Source organism: Haemaphysalis longicornis, unplaced genomic scaffold (assembly GCF_048455015.1).
Source record: "Haemaphysalis longicornis isolate Haplotype H1 unplaced genomic scaffold, Haemaphysalis longicornis Haplotype H1 scaffold_9, whole genome shotgun sequence".
Taxonomy (NCBI): Eukaryota; Metazoa; Arthropoda; class Arachnida; order Ixodida; family Ixodidae; genus Haemaphysalis; species Haemaphysalis longicornis.
In genome coordinates, this window is record NW_027526460.1 from 140504026 (window position 1) to 140524141 (window position 20116).

The 20116-nt window shown below is 48.2% G+C and overlaps 1 protein-coding gene across 2 annotated transcripts in view; it reads right to left on the reverse strand.

The window, feature by feature from the left end:
* The window catches only part of LOC144153782 (sphingomyelin phosphodiesterase-like), a 68679-nt gene that overhangs the window by 40823 nt on the left and 7740 nt on the right, over window positions 1-20116 (reverse strand). The gene's annotated exons all lie outside the window — the stretch shown is intronic.

Sequence of the window (20116 nt, forward strand, 5' to 3'; positions counted from 1 at the left end):
TTGGCTGTGCTAACCGTCCGTTTCCCCAATGTAAGTTGGTGTCCCGTACGAACCGTTTACTGAAAAAAGCCAGCAATTATTTAATGGTACAACTACCGAGCCAACATTCTTGTAGCGCCTTTGGCACTAAATACGTTAATCATGGTGCTTTGCGACTGTGCGTGAGCGTGAAGGCAAAACCTGGATGGAACACTGTGCCGGTTGAGAGTATACGATAGAAATCACTATCCGCAGGTCAATCTTCACTGCCCACCAAAGTGCAAGGCCTTGAGTATCATTTTCTAACAAACGCAACCATAGCTAACCTTACCAAGTGCATTACTGAACTTGAGGCGCACCATATTGTAACAGTTAGAAAGGAACTTGAAACAATTAGTGCTAGCACCGTAGGTCAATCTGGAAGACGTGGGGGCGTGGGTTTAGGAACCCGAAAATTGTTCTAGAAAAGACAACCTTATTAAAGAGGATGGTATTTATCGGGTTACATATAAACACGAAATTTCTTCTCTGCCTGCCTGTCTGTCTGTCTGTCGAATACGCCATAAACGTTGCCTGCTCACTCGTGGGTTATCGATCCACTGGAAACTGGTGAGTATGCGATGGGTGGAATTGAGTGGGGGAATATGGGAGGAGGAAGAGATGGAAGAGGGGTGGAGGGAATGTAGCGGTATGGAGACGGGGAGGAAGTGACTCGAAAGAAAAGGATGCCGGTGCGCGGTTAGAGGGATACATGAGGTTGCGGGACTACAAGAGGGAGAGGTGAAGAAGCATTTGACGGGGATGGGGAGGAAGGAGGTGGATAGAGAGGGCAGGGAGAGGAAGAATTAAAAAGTGCAGTGGTAGTTTGTGTTGCACAGGGAAGAGAAGATGTGAAAAAGAGGATGAGAAGAGGACCCAGATGGAAACACAGACGAGGAGGCCGATTAGAATGGGAGGCGATTTGAAGTGGAGGGAAGTAAAAGCAATTCTGAAATCTGGGCCATGCAGCGGGCCGCTCGGGAGGAGGAATTATTTTGGGGTATCATTAACGTGCGCCAAAAACTCAGCACAGGGGGTTTTCATTTTTATGGCCGGAAATGAAGCCGCGTCCTTCGCTCAGAAGCGCAACGTCTTAGCCGCTGAGCCACAGCGGCACGGCACGAGGGATAGGGGAGGCTCGGGAGGTGTGGAGGGAAGGAGGTATGAGAATAAAATAGGGTGAGGGGATTCGGAGAGGAGAGAGAGAGTACTGTTATGCCATCAAAGACGAAGAAGACGACAGCTACGTGTGGCGTCACGCACGAGGATCTGCGACGACGACGAGGCTGGGTGGGGCAAGCATCGTCAGACAGTTTCGGGTCCTTTTCCCTCTCCCCCCCCCTCCCCGTCAAAATCTCAAAAGGGAAGAGGAAGACAGGGCACGTTGCATGGCTTGGTCTCACCCATGGCCACCTTGTGCATAGACGGTGTATAAATAGATCGTCCATCATCCTCAACCATGGCTCGCCTCATCACTTCTGCCACCACGTAATTGTATACTGGAAACTGTTGCGGAGGAGAACATGGGGGAGAGGTGAGGGTGAAGAAAGAGCCGCAGATGATGACCGGAGGGGAGGATAATAGGGAGGAGGAAAGATTGAGGGAGAGAGGGTAGAAAATCGGGACAGACAGGAGTTGACTACGTGAGAGAGAGGAGAGGTGTAGAGCGAGTAGGGAGGTGTTTTGATAGGGAGGGGAAGTTGGAGGGGAAGTCCAGAAGGGGGAGGTGCGGGGAGAAGAAGAGAGGAGGACGGGAAAGGTAGGATTGAGTGAGGGGTGGGAAAGTCGGTAGGAAGAGACAGAGGGAAGAGAAAAGCGTAAGGGATGGGAAAAGGGGAGAGCGAAGGAAGCAGGATGGATGCAGGGCCGGCTGAAACGCTACCGTTTTTTGACGTCATTTGCATTGAAGCGAGCGGATGCGCGATTAATTTTTTCCTACGGCCTCTGTGATCAAACCCCTCGTGAAAAATTCTCAAATTCCAGGGAAATACCACGGGAACGTAACTTTTCATCCCAAAGTAATGGAACGCACTCACCCCATCTTGGTGGTAAGGGGTATGATCATAGGCAGCCAATAATAGCCGTATTCCCTGTCTTTAAAACATTCTCTTAAATGGATGTAAACAGGGTACAGTGTTGGCGAAGCTTTTAGTGCTATTAACCGAACCCTGCCGGTTTCACTGGAAATTTATGAAGCCCATTTTGCGAAGCCCGTTTTTTGTGGAATCCGTTTGCAGCTCGTCGCTTTTGCGGGGACGAAACCTGCACCTTTCTCTCTGCGTTAAGACGATGTTCCTTGGTCTAAAAATAATACAATTTAAACGCAACATCACAATCTGTAAGTGAAAGTTCCTAGCAATCGCACCGCCGCCCAACAACAACACGTCTCAATGTTACAACACCCCAAGTAACCTTATCCGTCATATAGTCACTGATATACGTGTCCTTCGGAAACGCGCGGCCGCTTTAAAGGATCCATGAAGAGAAAATACAACTTCGTTTAATTTGAAAGAACTAGGACTCAGTATCTCACTCAGCTCCACTACAGCCACAAAATATGTTTTTTAACGAAAAAAAAAAGCAAGGAGGATTTAAAAACTATCAAATTTAGCGCCACAGTGACAAGTTATGAGCAAGAATGACGTCATACGGGCCGCCAATAAAACATAATTTTCAGTGCGTTAACTGCACGTTGGCATTCAAGCGATGCGGTCAAATGGAACTAGAGGCCCCATTACAGACGTCCAGTCATGTGTCGTCGCGACAGGTCAGTCAGGCGGCCGCCAATCGCACAAACAAGGTTCCGTGACGTCATAGAAAAGTTGCGGGAAATTGGCTAGGGGGTCGCGACTGCTTCGCGCGTTTTCTTTAATATATCCGTTATTTGTTCGAAGATTGCGATGTCACGAAGCCAGAAAGGACGCAGTTGTCTCGAAGGAAAACACGTTCATTGGAGGGAACTTGTGCTTGAGGCACGTGCCTCACATGCCGTTCACACGCCTCGCATGGGCTTCCGCTTCTTCGACCTTTTTTAGCTCACAGAGTGCATTGATGGCCCTAAAACAGACATCGCCGCCTTCCTAACATCACGGCCGAAACGTCGGTACCAAGTACGTTGTCCTCGGAGTAAGCGTTTCCTTAGAACTGCTCTTCGAAGTGACGACCACACCGAGGGCCGCAGCTAGGCCTACCCCGCCGCAGCTGCGCTCCCGTGGCACGTGCACCACCGGCGCCAGCCTCCTCCGACCGCAGCGCTCGTGCCTCCTCTCACTAACTCCATGGCTGCCGACGCCCTGGCCGAGCCTACCGTCAACCTGTCTTCCAGCGACGGCCGCATGGAATACACGGTAGACGGTGAAGACATCGACCCCAACGATCTCGCTACTCCAGGATGGCTCGATGTGAGACGGAAACAATCATCGTTTATGGCTGCCAACCAAGCGCCAGCGTCTGCTGCAATCTCCCAACGGTCGACCTCGGGCTCCAGTCCCAAGCGTGGCCAGCGCTCTCCTAAACGTTGGACGCCGGCGACTCCATTACCAGCCACCGACGTGAAAATAATTCTTCGACCACGCGGAGGCCTCGCCCTTGCTACAGTATCTGCAGTGGTTTTAGCCGACACCATTCAACGGCAGGCTGCGCTACCAATGATCCCAGACGATCAAGCGCGAATACACCCGGTCTCCAACTTCATCGTTGTGAGTACGCCCTCTGAGGAGCGAGCACGATCCCACGAGAAGCTTGAAACCCTCCTCCTAAATGGGAAACAGTATCCCGTGAGGACACACATTGCCATACCGGCGAACACCGTCACCGGCCTACCCGGCGCAAATAATGGAGAGTGTGTGCAACTATAACCCTGACCTCCAAATACTAGACGCAAAGCGTCTAAACACTTCTAACATCGCTCAAATTCTCTTCCATGGCACGCGGGTTCCCTTTTGGATCCGCTACAGCTCTGCCACCTGCCGCTGGAGACTCTTTCGCCGCAAAACAGAGGCCTGCACGACATGCCGGTGGACAGGCCATCGCCAAGATGTGTGTCCGAACACCCAGACAACCCCCCCCCACGCTGCCCCAAGGGCGGACTTCCCAACGCCCCAGAAGACCACCCTTGCTCTTCCAAGTGCATTGTATGTGAGGGCCCACATGTCACCGGCACAACTGAGTGCCCCCGCCGCTATCAACCTCGACGCCAGCCTCCTACGTATGCCCAAGCCGCCGCCGGTAGACTCACTGCATCGGCTGTTACTGGCACCCCGTCTACTGGTATTCCCTCCATGCCAACCTGCTAGTCGCAGTTGAAACGCCCCCCTGACGGCAACAACCAAGCGAATACGAAAACGCAAGCCATCAATCTGCCAACCAATGTGCAACACCATCAGCAGGTGAGCACCCAGCGTTCCTCGCCCAGTGGGGCTCCGTCTCGATCCTCCTTTCCACCCCTTTCCCAGACCCTTTGCTAGAAGTAATGGAGGAGCTTCGGGCCCTCCGCGCAGAGGTCGCTACCCTGCGTCAAGAAAATGCTGCCCTTAAGCGGGAGCTCCAGCTTGTTAAGCTTTCCCCCTCTCATGCCCATCACCACCCGCCTGATGCTGCCGAGCCAGCCGGCACTCCCCCTACTCCTCAGACATGCAGTTGATAACTCCGACTCTCCTCCCCCTAAGCGCATATCGGTCTCTATCAATGAGTCACCATGTGCGATCGCATGTGATGATAAATTTGCTATTCTTGAACGTTCCCTTGCTAGTCAGAGGGATGAATACTTGCACCTACATAACGCCCTTCTAGCCAACCAAACGGTGATGCAATCCACTTTGGAAACGATCAACAATCACTTTCGGCATTTCTTCGGAGCCCTGGACACCGCACAGAATGCCCCCCTTCCCTGTAACGATAGCAACGATGAATAGGCATGGCAACCCCCTTGTCGCGTGGCAGTGAAATTGCCGTGGTTTCTTCCGTAAGCGCCAAAATCTTCAACACCTAATTTCTTCTGAACCTTTACCCCCCGCTGTTATTGCCCTGCAATAGCCTGGAAGAGAGGTCAAGCTCACGGGGTATCAAGCTTCCATAACACCTAATTTCTTCTGAACCTTTACCCCCCGCTGTTATTGCCCTGCAATAGCCTGGAAGAGAGGTCAAGCTCACGGGGTATCAAGCTTATACCATACTCCTGGTAATAACTCAACGGCGGTTCTGGTACAGCGTAACATTCCCGCTGAGCACCACACATTTGCCGATATTGCGCTACCACATGACTTCATCACCCTGTATCCACCAAAACGCTCTGCCTCTTGCCTTTATATACTTAACGTTTATAGTGGCCCTAAAGCGTCTAATCATACTTTTGGCACCCTTCTGATTCGGGCCACAAAAGCGGCAACTGGCCACCCCCTTCTTATACTTGGGGACTTTAATGCTCCTGACACAGCCTGGGGCTAAATCGCGTCACTAAGAAAGGCCGCTCACTTTGGGAAGCAATTCAGACTCGACGTTTAACAGTAGAATCTGACCCATCTATTCCTACCAGAATAGGCAACAGTGTACAGGCAGACACCTCTCCTGACCTCACACTTTCCTTGCGCGTTACTGACCTGAAATGGCAATGTACTCCCCACAACCTAGGAAGCGATCACTTCATTATTCAGTCCACTTTGCGACTGCATTCGGCATTTACTCCAAAACTGTGGCAGACTCACATCACAAATTGGCCAGCCTTTCGGCTCTCATGTCAAGAACAAGCACCCACCGATGATACTCCGGTTCGGGATTGGCCTAAACACCTACTCGAGATTAAAAAGGCCCACGATTCATCCTTAGACCCCGACATCCCTTCGGAAACGGTTGACACTCACCTTCAGCATCTTTGGGCAGCGTATCAGGGCCTTCAGAAACGCTGGCGCCGTCAAAAGCACAATCGTCGTCTTCGACTGCGCATTGCTCATCTCCGCACCACTATTGACAACTATGCGGCTGAACTGGCACGTGCGCAATGGGGTCAGTTCTGCGACAGCATGCGTGGCAACCTTAGCATGCGGCGCACCTGGGCCATTCTTCGCCACATGATTGATCCTTCTCATTCGAAATCAACCAGCCGCAATCGTATTACCACCCTATTAAATAAATTTCCCGGCACAAGCGATCAGCTTCTCGCCCGTCTCAGGGAGCTTTACCTTGCCCAGGGCCCGCAGGAGCCCCTTTCACCATACACCGGCCAGCCCAATGAGACAATGGATCGCCCCATTTCCACAGCTGAAGTTCGCGCAGCCCTACTTAAAATTCGCCCAAACTCAGCGCCAGGAGACGATGGAACAACCGACAAGCTCCTTCGAAATCTAGACGATCAATCCATAGAGGTCCTAACAAAATATTATAACAGTCACTGGGAGTCTGGGGAGCTCCCACCCGAATGGAAGCATGCTAAAGTCTCTTTCATTCCCAAGCCGGGTAAACCGCTCGCTCTTGAACAGCTTAGGCCCATTTCCCTCGCATCGTGTGCAGGTAAGGTCCTCGAGATGATCGTACATGCCCGTTTGAGCCAATATCTGGAGAGTAAGCAACAGTACCCGCACACAATGTTCGGATTTCGAGCCGACCTTTCCACCCAAGACGTCCTATTGCAGCTCAAGCATGATCTTCTCCTTGCTCCCCCTACTGCCGACTTCAGCCGTTCTAGCGCTAGACCTCCAAAAGGCCTTTGATCGGGTCTCCCACCACGCCATTCTGCGCCATTTGGCTGCTCTGTCTCCTGGAGCCCGCACCTACAACTACGTGCGGGCTTTTCTCGCTAATCGCACGGCCGTCATTCAGATTAATGATCTACGCTCCGACGTCATTCCGCTCCCCTCCATAGGCACCCCACAAGGAGCAGTTCTCTCCCCACTGCTCTTCAACATCAGACCTCCCTCCTCGTCTTGCTAATGTGCCCTCACTTCGCCACAGTTTGTATGCCGACGACATCACGCTGTGGGTTCCATGCGGCAGTGACGCACACATTGAAACCACCCTCCAGCAGGGGGCAGATTGTGTTGCTGCCTATGCTCGTGATGTCGGTTTGACTTGTTCGCCCGAGAAGGCAGAGCTGCTGCTTCTCTTGCCCAACAGTCCGAAACGCGCCCGCGCTGGCTGGATGATCACCCCGTTGCCCGAGTGCCCTGCCTTAAAATCCTAGGCCTCAATATCCAACAGAACCGCGCCAATACCACATTCCTCGCCAAGCTAACATCCCATGTCAATCAGACTATCAACCTCCTCCGCCGCATCACCACCCGTCACGAAGGGCTCAAAGAGGCAGAGCGATTGCGGCTGATACAGACTTTTGTAATAAGTCGCATCACTTACTCTCTTCCTTATCTAGCACCGCCCTCTAAGGAACTCAAAAAGGTGGATTGCCTAATTCGAGAAGTGTACAAGACGGCGCTCAGGATTCCGCAGAGCGCTGTCACTGCTTGTGTAGAATCGCTTGGTGTCTACAACACCGCATCTGAGCTCCTCGAAGCTCATCTTGTGAGCCAGTACGCCCGCCTTGCAACAACCTCAACAGGTCAATCTCTCCTCCGGTGACTTCCAATCAACTTCCCTTTCACTACAGAATCCTCTCTTGCCATTCCTAGCACTATCCATGACCTATTCATCGTTCGGCCCATTCCCCGTAACATGCACCCGACGCACAATCGAGCCCGCAGGGAGCAGCGTGTGCGGGCCCTTACGAAGCGATACCCAGTGCATCCGGCAACTGCTCATGTTGACGCGGCTAGCTACAGGCACCATGACGCCTACGCGGTCGCAATCATCAACGCTCCCAACAGTCCCCCTCTTACCACCCTCACCCTTCGCACTTCTTCCCCCACGACGGCGGAAGGGGCGGCTATTGCTCTTGCATTAACACTGCGGCCTTCCCCTGCCATCATAATTTCCGATTCGAAGACGGACATTCGAAATTTCGCCCGGGGCCGCATTTCTGCCCTCGCACTCAAAATCCTTCTTCAAAATCCCCCTGACTCTCCCACCGAGCTGGTATGGACCACGGCCCACACGGGCGTGGAAGGGAACTAGGCAGCACACAGGGCCACTCGAGAGCTCACCTTCCGAGCGGGTCCTAGCCTTGAACCCTTCCATGGAGCCCTGTCAGCTCGAGATCGGCTTCTTTCCTTTCATGAGATTACGTCTCATTACCGCCTCTCCCGCCGTCTACTGCCCCCTGCACAACCGGCACTCTCTCACACCGAAGAACGCCTATGGCGCTTAGTGCAAACGTACACCCTTCCTGGCCTGTCCCGCCTGCACCGCATGTACCCCGGTCTGTACCCTTCACCCCATTGCCCCGCTTGTGGGGTGGTCCAAACCATGGATCACCTCCTCTGGCAATGCCCCCACAACCCATTCCCCCCATATCGAGACGGTGAACACTGGGTGAGGGCGTTGGGCAGCTCGGATTCGGCGGTGCAAGATGCCATCGTCACCCGGGCTGCCAGTCACAGGGGACCTTCCTCCCTCGGTCACCACCCCTCCCCAGAATTAGCCCTTGTGGCAATAAAAGCTCTCTCTCTCTCTCTCTCTCTCTCTCTCTCTCTCTCTCTCTCTCTCTCTCTCTCTCTCTCTCTCCTAACAACTGAAACAATACACAGGCGGCGAAGCAGCAGTCAACAAAACTCCCACCTCCCCTCGCGGGAACCCCTGTGTAGATGCGACGCATAGGCGGAGCGGCGAAGGGAACGCGTTTTATAGCGCGCATAACGTTGAGGGGACTGCGTAAGCTGGTCCCAGTCGATGACGACGTTGGCGTACTTGTAAAGCGGCGTGGACTCTAGGTGTTTGAGCCAAGCGTGGATGTTGCTTCGCCGAAGAACGGCACACCGGTTATATGCGCAGCGCGCCCGAAGGAGAGGAAACCGCGGAAGAGAAAGTACTGCACATGCGCCGGCCCCAGCGCGTCTGCCGCGGCTATGACGCAACGTGCCGCGGCTATGACGCAACACAATCCAACACAATCCACTTTAATCCAATCCAATCCAAATCCAATCCAACCGAATCCAAGCCAAGCCAAGCCAATCCAATCCAATCCAATCCAATCCAATCCAATCCAATCCAATCCAATCAAATCAAATCAAATCCAATCCAATGCCCCTCGCGAGAGAGTGTTCGTTATCGGAGAGGAGAGGGGGTGAGCGGCGGAGAGCGGCGGAGAGCGCAGCTCGCGCGGCGAGGAGAATGGCAGAGGGGTGGACAACGCCGACAACAACGACGACGACGCCGGAGGGACAAGGCGAGTGAATCAGATGCTCTGCATCTAAAAGTGACGGGTGCGAGCGAGCGTCGACGATCGGAATGCCGTGGCGTCTGCTCTGCAGGCTTTTATCTTTCGGCGCGAGTGTTTCTGGAACCGTCGATTTACATCCAGAACATTGTAGACCAGAGAAGATTATTCTGGGCTAGTGACGTTAAGACGAAACAGTCTGCTTATCTGAATGAGATAGCCCGTGCGGCATAAAAATAGAGAATGCAAGACGCGCTTCGCTTGACACAGATAACAGGGCCGGGCGTGGCCGGACAGTAAAAACAAACAATAAATAAACAAACAAACGCATACTTGGTTCGCGGCAATATTGGTATCATTGTTATCGGAACTAAGCAGTCTTTCTAATAAACCCAACTTGTATTTTGTCTTCATGGCTCCTTTAAGTCTTGTATCGTCGTCTGGCAAAAGGGTTGAGAAATGGGCCAGTTTTTGAGACGACCGGCTTTATAGATAGCGACCGGCCCGGCCCGCTAGTGTGGCAAAAAAAATGCTGTTGGGACGGCGCGCTCCATCAGGTGGTGCTGAATTTATTCCCCAACCTCACCCCACTTCGCTTCGCTCGCAGTGCGACCTGCGACTGCTAGCATAAAATTTAGCGGTCGTACCAATCAATACCGACTATATCGATCAGTACCCATATACGGGTCATCACTGCGAATTTATGTTTCTGCCTAGACCCGCTTCTTAGCTATGCAAACGTAAGCGAACGCGAGTAACCCACACTGTTACCATGCCTGCCTGCTGGACTAGCATTCATTTTCGAGCATTTCCGTTCATTCAAACATTCGGAAACTTATCAACTTCGGCTGCACGTATAGAAGCTTTCTATTTACGTGAAGCTAGTCTATGCTCGCGCAAAAGTTCACAGGGAAGGCTTGAATTTGCATAAAGCAGCTCCATGCAACAGGCACATTCTGTTCGTGGAAGCGCCATCATTCTTGCGCTAAAACAGAATGTTTTTCCAGCGAATGGAGCACCTGCAGACGGCTTGTCGCCCTGGTCTTGTTAGGGTACGTCGCCGCGACGCGGCCTTGACGTCGTCTCGGTTGGTGTCGCCTCTACTTTGGCCGCGGCCCCGCTACTTCCTCGGGTCGACCACGCCTGCCCCTGGTCTGGAGCGGGCACGTATCAATAAAGTTGTCGTACCGTACCGTAGCAGCGAATGGAGCACTATAATTTACGGCAACTTCTTCAATGGCTGTGACCTTTTCACAATAACTAAAGCCACGCTTGTTGGAGTTTTCTCGGGGTGGCTTACAAGCGAAAGAAATGGCAAAGTTGGATATGGCAGCCGTTCCCAATGAATGCCCGTCAGAACCGCATTGGTCCGGGATATCTTTTCGAGCATACCGAGGCGATAGGTACCTCATGAAAAGAAATTGCCTCTGTGCTTATTTTTGCTGATCTACGCTTAACTCGCTGAATATTTCTTTGTGCTTCATTCTTTGTTACGTACGCGCGCTACGAAACGCGTAAAACACTGTTTTGAGGTGCTAGCAAAGTTTCAGTATCTGTGGACGATTTTTTGCCAGTAGACGCCAGCAAGGTGCGTCCTTTCGCCAGCATAGCCGATTAACAAAATCGCATTAAGAAACTTTTATTTAAGCCCAATGTCGAGCACACGAACTTCCCCGTGGGTAGATCTGCAAGGACTAGTGCAACGGACCAATAAGAGACGAAATAACAACCACGGCAGGCCGATCAAGCACGTATACAGAGGATGAATAGCAGACGACCCCCTGTAAAAGTGGGGATCAAATGCAGTGCAAGCGCGTGCAGCGGCGTCAGAAAGAACTAAAGAAAGCCAAACAATCAATAACAAATTCTGCAAGCGGGATCGCCGATCATGGTTAGGTCACTATCTGTAAAGCCAGTCGTGGTTGGTAAATACTCATGCGGATTAAACAGCGCGAACTGGCGGGACACACAACAGACGATAACAACACGCGCGGTGACTAACAACTGTGGTCTTTATCGCCTGTGCCATATCAGTTTATAATGCGCACCAGAAACAAAAAATAAAAGTTAAAGCATTGAATAAATATGCCAATTCAGAGTCAAGTAAAGACGCTGACGGCAACTGACGGCGCTATCAGAATTGTTTTCTACAAAGCAGGTTTCGGAAATTTTTCTAGTACTCCTAGTACGCGTGTCCCTCGGGGCAAACAGAAAATTTGTGTGATTAAACAGGGGTTAATCCCAGCAACTTCAGTAATGGGATGACAGTCGTAGGCGGGCCTTTTATGGTGTTTCGATGCTCACGCAATTGCACACTGATGCACCGTCCCGTCTGACCAAGGTACAACTTGTTACACGGCAAGGAATGGAGCAAATCACTATGCTTGTGCACTCCAAAACAGGTACTGAAGCTCAACGCCACAACTAGAGCCTCTCACTAGCCGCAACCTTTTTGTTGAGAGCCCCGCCCCCCGTGCTGCCTGCCTTCCTGTTAATCTTATGGCTAAGCTTCTCCAACTTATTGTTCGCCGAAAACACAGCGCCAACTTAAGCTTGGCGGCGATCTTCCTTAGCTTATGCGAAAGGAAGAAACAAACGGAATAACGACGAGATTTTTGCACTTTTCTTAGCCTGGGTTGAACTCCCTGTATACTTCAATTTTGTTAAAACTTTGTTAGCCTCAAACACGCAAGGGCCTGACCTGGGAAACCAGTTTGTTTCGGTCTGCCTATTTGGCGAGTAAAAGTTGAACCTATTGTGTACTACGTCTGTGAGGAATTCACGCTTGCAATTAAAAAGTACCTTATACTACTCCTAGATCAGATGATATTGAACAGTATCGTAGTGTATTCTACATGACAAGATGTTTGAATTGAATTCAATTTGAATTCTTTATTATTTTCAACGGTGCAAAATACATTCAAGTTAGTATACAGACAAGGGTCCCATAGTCAACAGACTGCAACGGGACCCTTGATTAATTATTACAGAATAAAGAATACACCGAAAGCAGCAAAACCCAACAAGCAGTAACTAAAAGGAATGAACACAGCTTAGACAGCGCAATAGTACAATAAGAAAAAGCAATGAACTCGGTTAAAAAAATCGAGAAAAAAAAACAATAAAAAATACTGTTGCATTTTACTAGCACAATACCAATTCCAACAAGGTAAAAAAGTTGGCAGAAAAAAAATACATAAACTAGACACTTGCACTAGACATACAATCTAGCTGAACTCAGGAAACTTAGGCAATGAAATGAACAGCAACATAGCAATACAGACAATAAAAACAATACATTCGTCGATTCAACGAAAACGTTTTTAGCATGTGTTTGAAGGAAAAGAATGATTATGAAGATTTTAGTTCTGACGAAAGACTATTCCAGAATGAAATAGCTGAAAAAGCGCATGTCCTCTGACCATAGTTAGTACGGACTATGGGTAATAAGTAATTTTCGTTGGCTGCGAATCTGGTGGAGTTGTTATTTTGTAATAGTTGCCTGTTAATAAACTGGTACGATAAATTATTAATACGTTGCTGAAACAAAAACGTGCCTATGTTGTAATAGAATAAATTTTTAACCGATAAGACATTATTCTGTTGAAGCAAAACACAGGCGTTAGCACGGAATTAGCTTTTAGTAATGATACGAAGAGCCTGATTTTGAATATGTTGTAACGGTGCTCGATGACAATCGTAAGTGTTACCCCATGCAACAATATCATATGTGATATGACTGCGAACGAAAGCAAAATAAAGAGACAGAAGGGCTTGGCGTGAAAAAATGGGCGGGATTTTATGAGAGCTCGAATGCCAAAAGCCGTCTTATTTCTAAGGTGATCAATGTGTTTATGAAATTTCAGATGCGAGTCAATGAACACTCCAAGAAAAAGGACACTGTCACATGTGGTTATGGTATTCGAACACAGTGAAATGGTTGGAGTATATGATACGCGCTTCTGGGCTGGTCTAAAAATCACAAATTTAGTTTTTGATGGATTGATTATTAGCTGGTTGATGAGGCACCATTTAGTTACTTTAGTCATAACAATATTTAGGTTAGACGTAAGATTGGGCAAAGATTTATCAGCCGAAGATACTGTGGTGTCGTCAGCATATAGAACACAGTGTGAGGCATTAATAGAGTAAGTAAGGTAAGGTCATTAATATAGATAATGAACAGTAAAGGACCTAAAATAGAACCTTGCGGCACACCTTTATTAATTTTTTAGTTATAGAATACGCATTATTAACACAAACACTACCTTCCCTGTTTATAAGAAAATTCTTAAGGAAGTTTGAAGCTGGTCCGGTTAATCCATAAGATTCAAGTTTGAGGAACAGAATACTATGATTAATAGTATCAAAAGCTTCAGTAAAATCTAAAAAACGGATCCAATGGATTCAGCAATTGGGCTTAAAATTGGTCGAGTCAAAGGTGGCCCAAGAGATGATTTGAAGAATGATCGCCCTATAATTTGAGCCTTTTTTTTTTCAAACATATTGAAACACGATTTTCAAAAGATTAATAGTATATCTGGACAGCAAACAGATAACTCACCCACAACAACAGTTTGGTTTTCTAAACAAACATCTGAAATTCGCCCAGTCCTTAACTGAAACCAAAAAGTCGATAATATTTAATTAAAAGAAGCTCTATACATGTTGACACCTTCCTGAACCTAAAGAAAGATTTCGATTGCGTTCTCATCAACCCCCGCATTTCATTCAGAAAGGCTGGCGCATACGGAATGAGAGGATGTATGCAAGTTTCCTCTTACTCAAATACTCTTCGATATGCCGATGATACGAACGTGTTTTTTACGGGATCTAAGGTGTACTAGACTGAAGCTGTCTAGCTGGCTATCCGCAAATTAGTTGCAACTAAATACAAATTAAGCGAAATATTACTTGTGAAACATCACGGAAAACTTGGACGAAGTAGAGAACACCCGCAAGCGCTTCGTCCACGTTTTGTGCGCGCTTTTTCAAGCAATCTGTGCCCATCTGGGCCAACGTCGAGCTTTAAATCGGAATATCTCATTTTCAATGCTAGAAACTTCTTTTTGGACAAGAAAAGGGCCCCTATATTTCAGAACGTAATAATTAATTGAATGGCCGAAATAAATTTTCTTTGGGTGCGTGCTTCGATCGCCAGCATCACTGAAGCTTCATTATTCAAGACGGCCATATCAAACTCTTTTTAAAAAACTTGTATGACCCACGCCTCTCTGCAACGCCCTCGAGGCCCTGACAGTATTGTAATAAATAAATTAATAAATAAGTAAATAAATAAATATATTTTGAGGAATTTTCGTGTCTTAGAATGAGATAATTTAAGGTTCAGGTTGACGAAGGTAATTGGTGAATTGTGAAAACTACCAAATCAAATACTATGCCATGATACAATCGCGTCTAAATTGTTGTCAACTGGAGTAAGTGTGTGACTGCAACAAAGCTGTTCATTATGCAGAAAAGAACAATAACAGCGCCGGAAAGCCTACGCTACGGTGACAGCGCGACACTTTTTTTAATAGTTATCAGCCTACACCAATTACACCTGAGCAAAGTTGCTCAGTCCATCTTCACTCAAAGGAAATAAAATAATCCCGGGTGACGGCTGAGGGAGTGATAAGATCGGGTCGCGCAAGACGGCTTCCTTTCAGAACCCATCTCGGTCAGCAAATAAAGTTCTCTCTCTCTCCATCTCTCTCTTCGTGTGCGTGCGTGTGTACGTGCGTGCTTGTACGTGTGCATGTTTGTGTACGTGAGAGAGAGAGAGAGAGAGAGAGAGAGAGAGAGAGAGAGAGAAGGGGGGGGGGGAGGGAGAGATGTGATCACTTCGTTTTGGAAGTTTTCATGTAGCAAAAATAGCTAAATGCTCCCACGTGTCAAAACGAACTATGCGTTATCTCTACTTTTTTTTAACAGACTCATGACCTCTGACCGAAATCACAAAGCGGCTTCGCGCGAACGTTCTCCATGAGCGAGTGGGTGAGTAAAACGTTTATTGGGGTCGAGTAAAAATCAACGAAAAAAAGAACACAGAAAGGTGGGTAACCTTTTCTCTGTCCAGAAAGCCGAGAGTGTCGCTGCTGCTCGGGCCCATGATGAGTTCAAATGTTCTTATGTAAGTTCAAAAAGTTCAAATGTTCTTGAACTTTCGACCGCGGGCTGGTCAGTTTGCTAGTTTCCTCTGCTCCGGGGCGGGAAAGGAAGGGGCCTTGGATGGTAGGAGCCTTCCAACACAAGGTGACACGTGGTGCAAGAATTCTGGCCAGATGGGCAGTTGCAAGGGTACTACTGGTGGGAAGGGGGGGGAGAGATGCAGTATTGAGTGGGTGTCTCAAAGTACGCTTGTGTTTAAAGTATCTGCCAAAGGCGGGCGTTGTGAGGGTTAAGAGGCGCGGGAGGTGGAGGACATTTGAGGCGGCTGCATGCGTTGGCGATAGAGAATTTCAGTGTAGCCAGAAGTAACTGGTTGTATAAGGGGGAGTACGACCGAGTCGTTCACCCTCGACGGGAACGCGCGGAAATTTTCTTTATCAAGTGTACGTTGCCCTTGGTAACGCTGCCTTTGATAAAGATTAGGGCTACACGTTCGCTTTCTGTGCCCAATGTCAAGCTCAAAGTAATGTGCGCTCTCGGTATCCTGCATTTCACAAGTGCTTCGCGTATATTCTAGAATATACGGATGTACCGATCTTAATTTTCTGGTAGTACTTTTTTTACGGAAATAAAACTCGTTGCTCTTGATATGTTACTCTTGACATTTTTCTTTACTTACTATCGCTGTTGCTTTCGTTTCTTAGAGCTCGCGTTGAGCCTGCTATGCGTTCAAACGATGTTGCTTTTGTTATTTGCACCTTGTAGTGGTGCTCTCATTCCCTGCTATATATCATATTGTATAGCTAGTATTCGCTCTATACAAGGGTACTTCCTGTAAAATTTCTTTTACTGTTTTCAAACTGTTACTTGTTATGCCGATTTTGTTTTCATAGATATTGCTGTTGGGCGTTGCTCTATATTATGTTCTGATTGATTGATTGTAGGGTTTAATGCGCCGACGCAACGCAGGCGATGAGGCGCGCCATAGTGGAGGGTTCCGGATTAATTTCGACCACCTGGGGATCTTTAACGTGCGCCGAAATCTCGTATGTACGGTCGTCTTTGCTATATTATGTTCTATTTCTTGGTTGACTCATATCATGTATAGGTGTCCAAGTAGTGCGAAATAAATGTATAGGTGTTATTTTATAAATATGGTGTTTTTAACCAATCTGTTTTACCAGTTGAGTGCATGAAGCGACTGTCACCTGAAGCGCCTGTTTTGCTGAGGGTGCGAAATGTTCCCTTGATGTATGCCTTGTACCCAAGGGGGGCTCGGCTTTCCTCAAATGAAAGCTTGCCCGGATCACTGTGATGCAAATAAAAACTAATTTGAAATTATTTGTGCGCTGCCTCGAAAATACACATGTTTTTTTGACCAGGTCCTCGTATGTACCGTCTCGTTCCGCACCCTTGCTTTTTCCTGCAATTAATATTTCCATTCTCCCGTGGAGTAAAGGAAGTCATAATGTCAGCTCCGCAGACCAGGCTGGCTTCTAAGCAGGAAAGGCGCCAGGACGCGGGTTCGATTCCTGGCCGCGGTGGCCACTTTTCTGATGGAGGCGAAAACCGATAACACCCGTGTGTTCGAGATTTCGGCGCACTTTAAACAACCCCAGCTGGTCCAAAGTAATCCGGAGCACTCCACTACCACGCGCCTGATAACGTGTACATTTTCGGCGCGTTAAACCCCGCAATCAGTCAAGGAAAGGCGCCAACGGCTGGGTCACGCGCGGGATAGCAGTGACCTTAACACACGATAAGGCCGACACTGAGGTAGGAAGGGTGAAAACGGTATAAGGCGTATGTTGTCAGTCACACTCAGCCATAAAGTGTCCGGTTGCCTAACACCTGCCAAGGTCAGCGATGACAGGCGTTATCATTGCGTTATCATCGGTGATTGGAACGTGGGCAGTGCAGAAGCGACGATAGGCGTTGACAATAGGCAGAAGCGGCGGGGATAAATGAGAGAGTTAATTAAAGAAAGGGACACTGAAGAGATCTGTAAACACTGTAAGATTACTTGTCCAGATTGAAATTCCTGGAACACCTAGGTGAGGTTTCGACCACTGTGCATGGGTGCGTTTAGGCAACTTTATGTACTAGTAGAAAAATCAAATCGAAAGTGCTGTTCTGTTTCCTTCCTTAATCCTCCTTGCAGATAAGACGCATCTAATGCCATCTGAGCTCTTCGTGCGGTTTCCTTCTGCGGTTCTCGCTTAAGGGCACGTCAATTGTCAAACGTATTTTGAGATTTTCGTGGCGTTTTGCTTTCTGCTCGCTCCAGTTCCAGCAGAAAATCTTCGCAAGAAGATGCTTTGTGATACTCATAAATGTAAAGCTGAATGGCAAGACAAATCAGATGTTCCGTCGGGGAGTGTCATTTACATGGAAACTTTCTAGAAAAGAACTATTCGCGAGGACCGAACGCAAATAAGTTCTAAGTAAAGCAAGAACCTGACGACGTTTCAGGGGACTTATCTCATCCTCCAAGCGAACGAAGGCTTGGGTTTTGAAAGTCGGCGCGGAGGGAGTGTGTAAACAGATGCCGTTTTAGTATACTCCGCTGGAACCATCCATTTTCTAAATGCTCAGTCCAAATTATGTTGGCATAATTACGGCGTGCGACAAAGGCGTTCATGGCTACCAAAAAAAAAGTTTTTTAAAAAAGGAAAGGAAGAGTAAGCAAGGAATAAATTAAAAATTAACGATAAACTTCGGAATGGTCGAGTCGTTCTTTTGTTCAGATGTGTTTTTTCAGCGGCCTTACAACTGTTAGGACCGGGTGAACGAATACGGCTGCGTCGTCAAGGTCGCGTGACTGGCGAGCAGCCTGCAGAAGGAATTCGCCTCCGTTCAGAAGACGAAGATTTAGAGGCCAAGTTAAAACTGTTTAATCCATGGCGAGAAGAGAAAACGACGTTGGAGCACACTTAAAGGGGTCGTGAAGAGAAAATGCATTTGTCTTTGATTAATTTTGTCTGCTTGAACGAACTTTTAAGAACATAAATCCCAAATATTTTCACAATTCATTGCTTCTGGAATTTAGGAGGCGCCGTTGAAATTCTCGTTTTGGGACGCATCGCAAGCGACTATGCGCGCACGGGCGGTCGGCAGCGCAACTAGAATGACGTCATGTGAAGTACATTCCAGAGTTCAACGCAGTTCAATGTTCTTTGTGTATAATATTCTGCAAATCTGCAAACCCAATATTTTAAAAATAATGCCTCCTTTATTCGTTGCCAAAAAACAGTTTTCTATCCACGTGAGCGGTGTCGTGACCGCTTCAGTTGTCTGGCAACCATTGCAGCAGAACTCAGACCTACTGGGTGTTTGTAGCCAGTTTACCTGCCGAATTTCACGTTCTTTTGCCGAATTCTCTTCGGAATTTTATCTTTTTGTATAAAATGGCCCAAGACCGCTCAAGAAAAAAAAAAAAGTGCCCCGTGTGCGATTCGAACTTGCGGCCTCCAGGCCAGCCCAACGTTACGGCCAGCCTAGTCGGACACTTTATCAACACTCTACTTTATCCACTACACTATCGCCGCGGGAAGCGCGCGCGCCGAAAAACTGCTGCATAAAAGCCTCTTCGCATTTGTAACCCAGAAGTCTGTCGTGTTTTCATAAATTCTAATTTACCCAGAGCTTTAACCGCCAACTTACTGTTGAGCGCTTCTGCAGTAAGCCAAAGCGGAGCGTATACAGTCAACAAAACAGCGTAACAGCATTGTTTATTGCAGGAAACAGGAAAGCAATCCTCGAACTGCGTGATGTTGGGACTCGGCGACTCGGCGCTGTATCGTTCTCGCTAGTTATTTTTGCGCTTGATGAGTGAATAATGAGTGGGTTTTAAGTTCCGACAACTCGAAGTTCCTTCGATAAACGTGTTTATGTAATAAACTCTCATTTTAAGCGTTCGGTCATGTATCTCGTCAGGTCAGAAGTTTCACGTTCGCGCAACTCACATTACAGGCTACGTGAGACAGACGTCGGCAAACTTGTGCAAGAATATCGGCTAGCAAAACGACAGTTTAGACTCGTGGAAAGCAGCGTAAACAGTTTACGAATGCCCAGTTTAGATTAAACGTGGTTACTTCTGCCTGCGCCACTCGCCGGTGTTGTTGACTGAAAGTTCGACCATGTTGATCAGTCGTATCAGAGATCAGACGTCTCCCGTTCAGTTGCAGGGCGAGTTTCATCATGGCGCCGATGTTGTAGCTTTATCTGACCCTTTGCAAGCCCGCCCTATGCCGACATATTGTGCAGACGAGGGAGAACTGTGATTGGCTGCTTACTGACTTACTGAAACGTCACTTCACGAGTTGAGGAGGAAAGCCTCGGTGAAACCGTAACTGCATTTATTTACCTATTTCCCGATATCGGACGACGAAACGGGTATGCATTGTTTGTTTATCAAGGTTCCACGGTTATAAGCGCACACACAACACAGTTTTTTTGAACATCTCTTCACGACCCCTTTAAGGCCGCAAACTCGGCTAGGCTCGTCGAGCCGAGTTTGGCTCGGCTCGCCGAGAAACGATCAGGCATATACTTGCAACTCGAACGGTTAAACACGCGTCAAACGTGTTGCGCACGACATACACCAGAGTTCACAAACCGCAAACAAGTACAAATACACAAAATGTGTGTAAATTCAGAAAATTGTCGACTAATGCGCAGACTTACGCCGCTTAGTCTTCATTCGGATTTTTATGGTCACAGTATCCA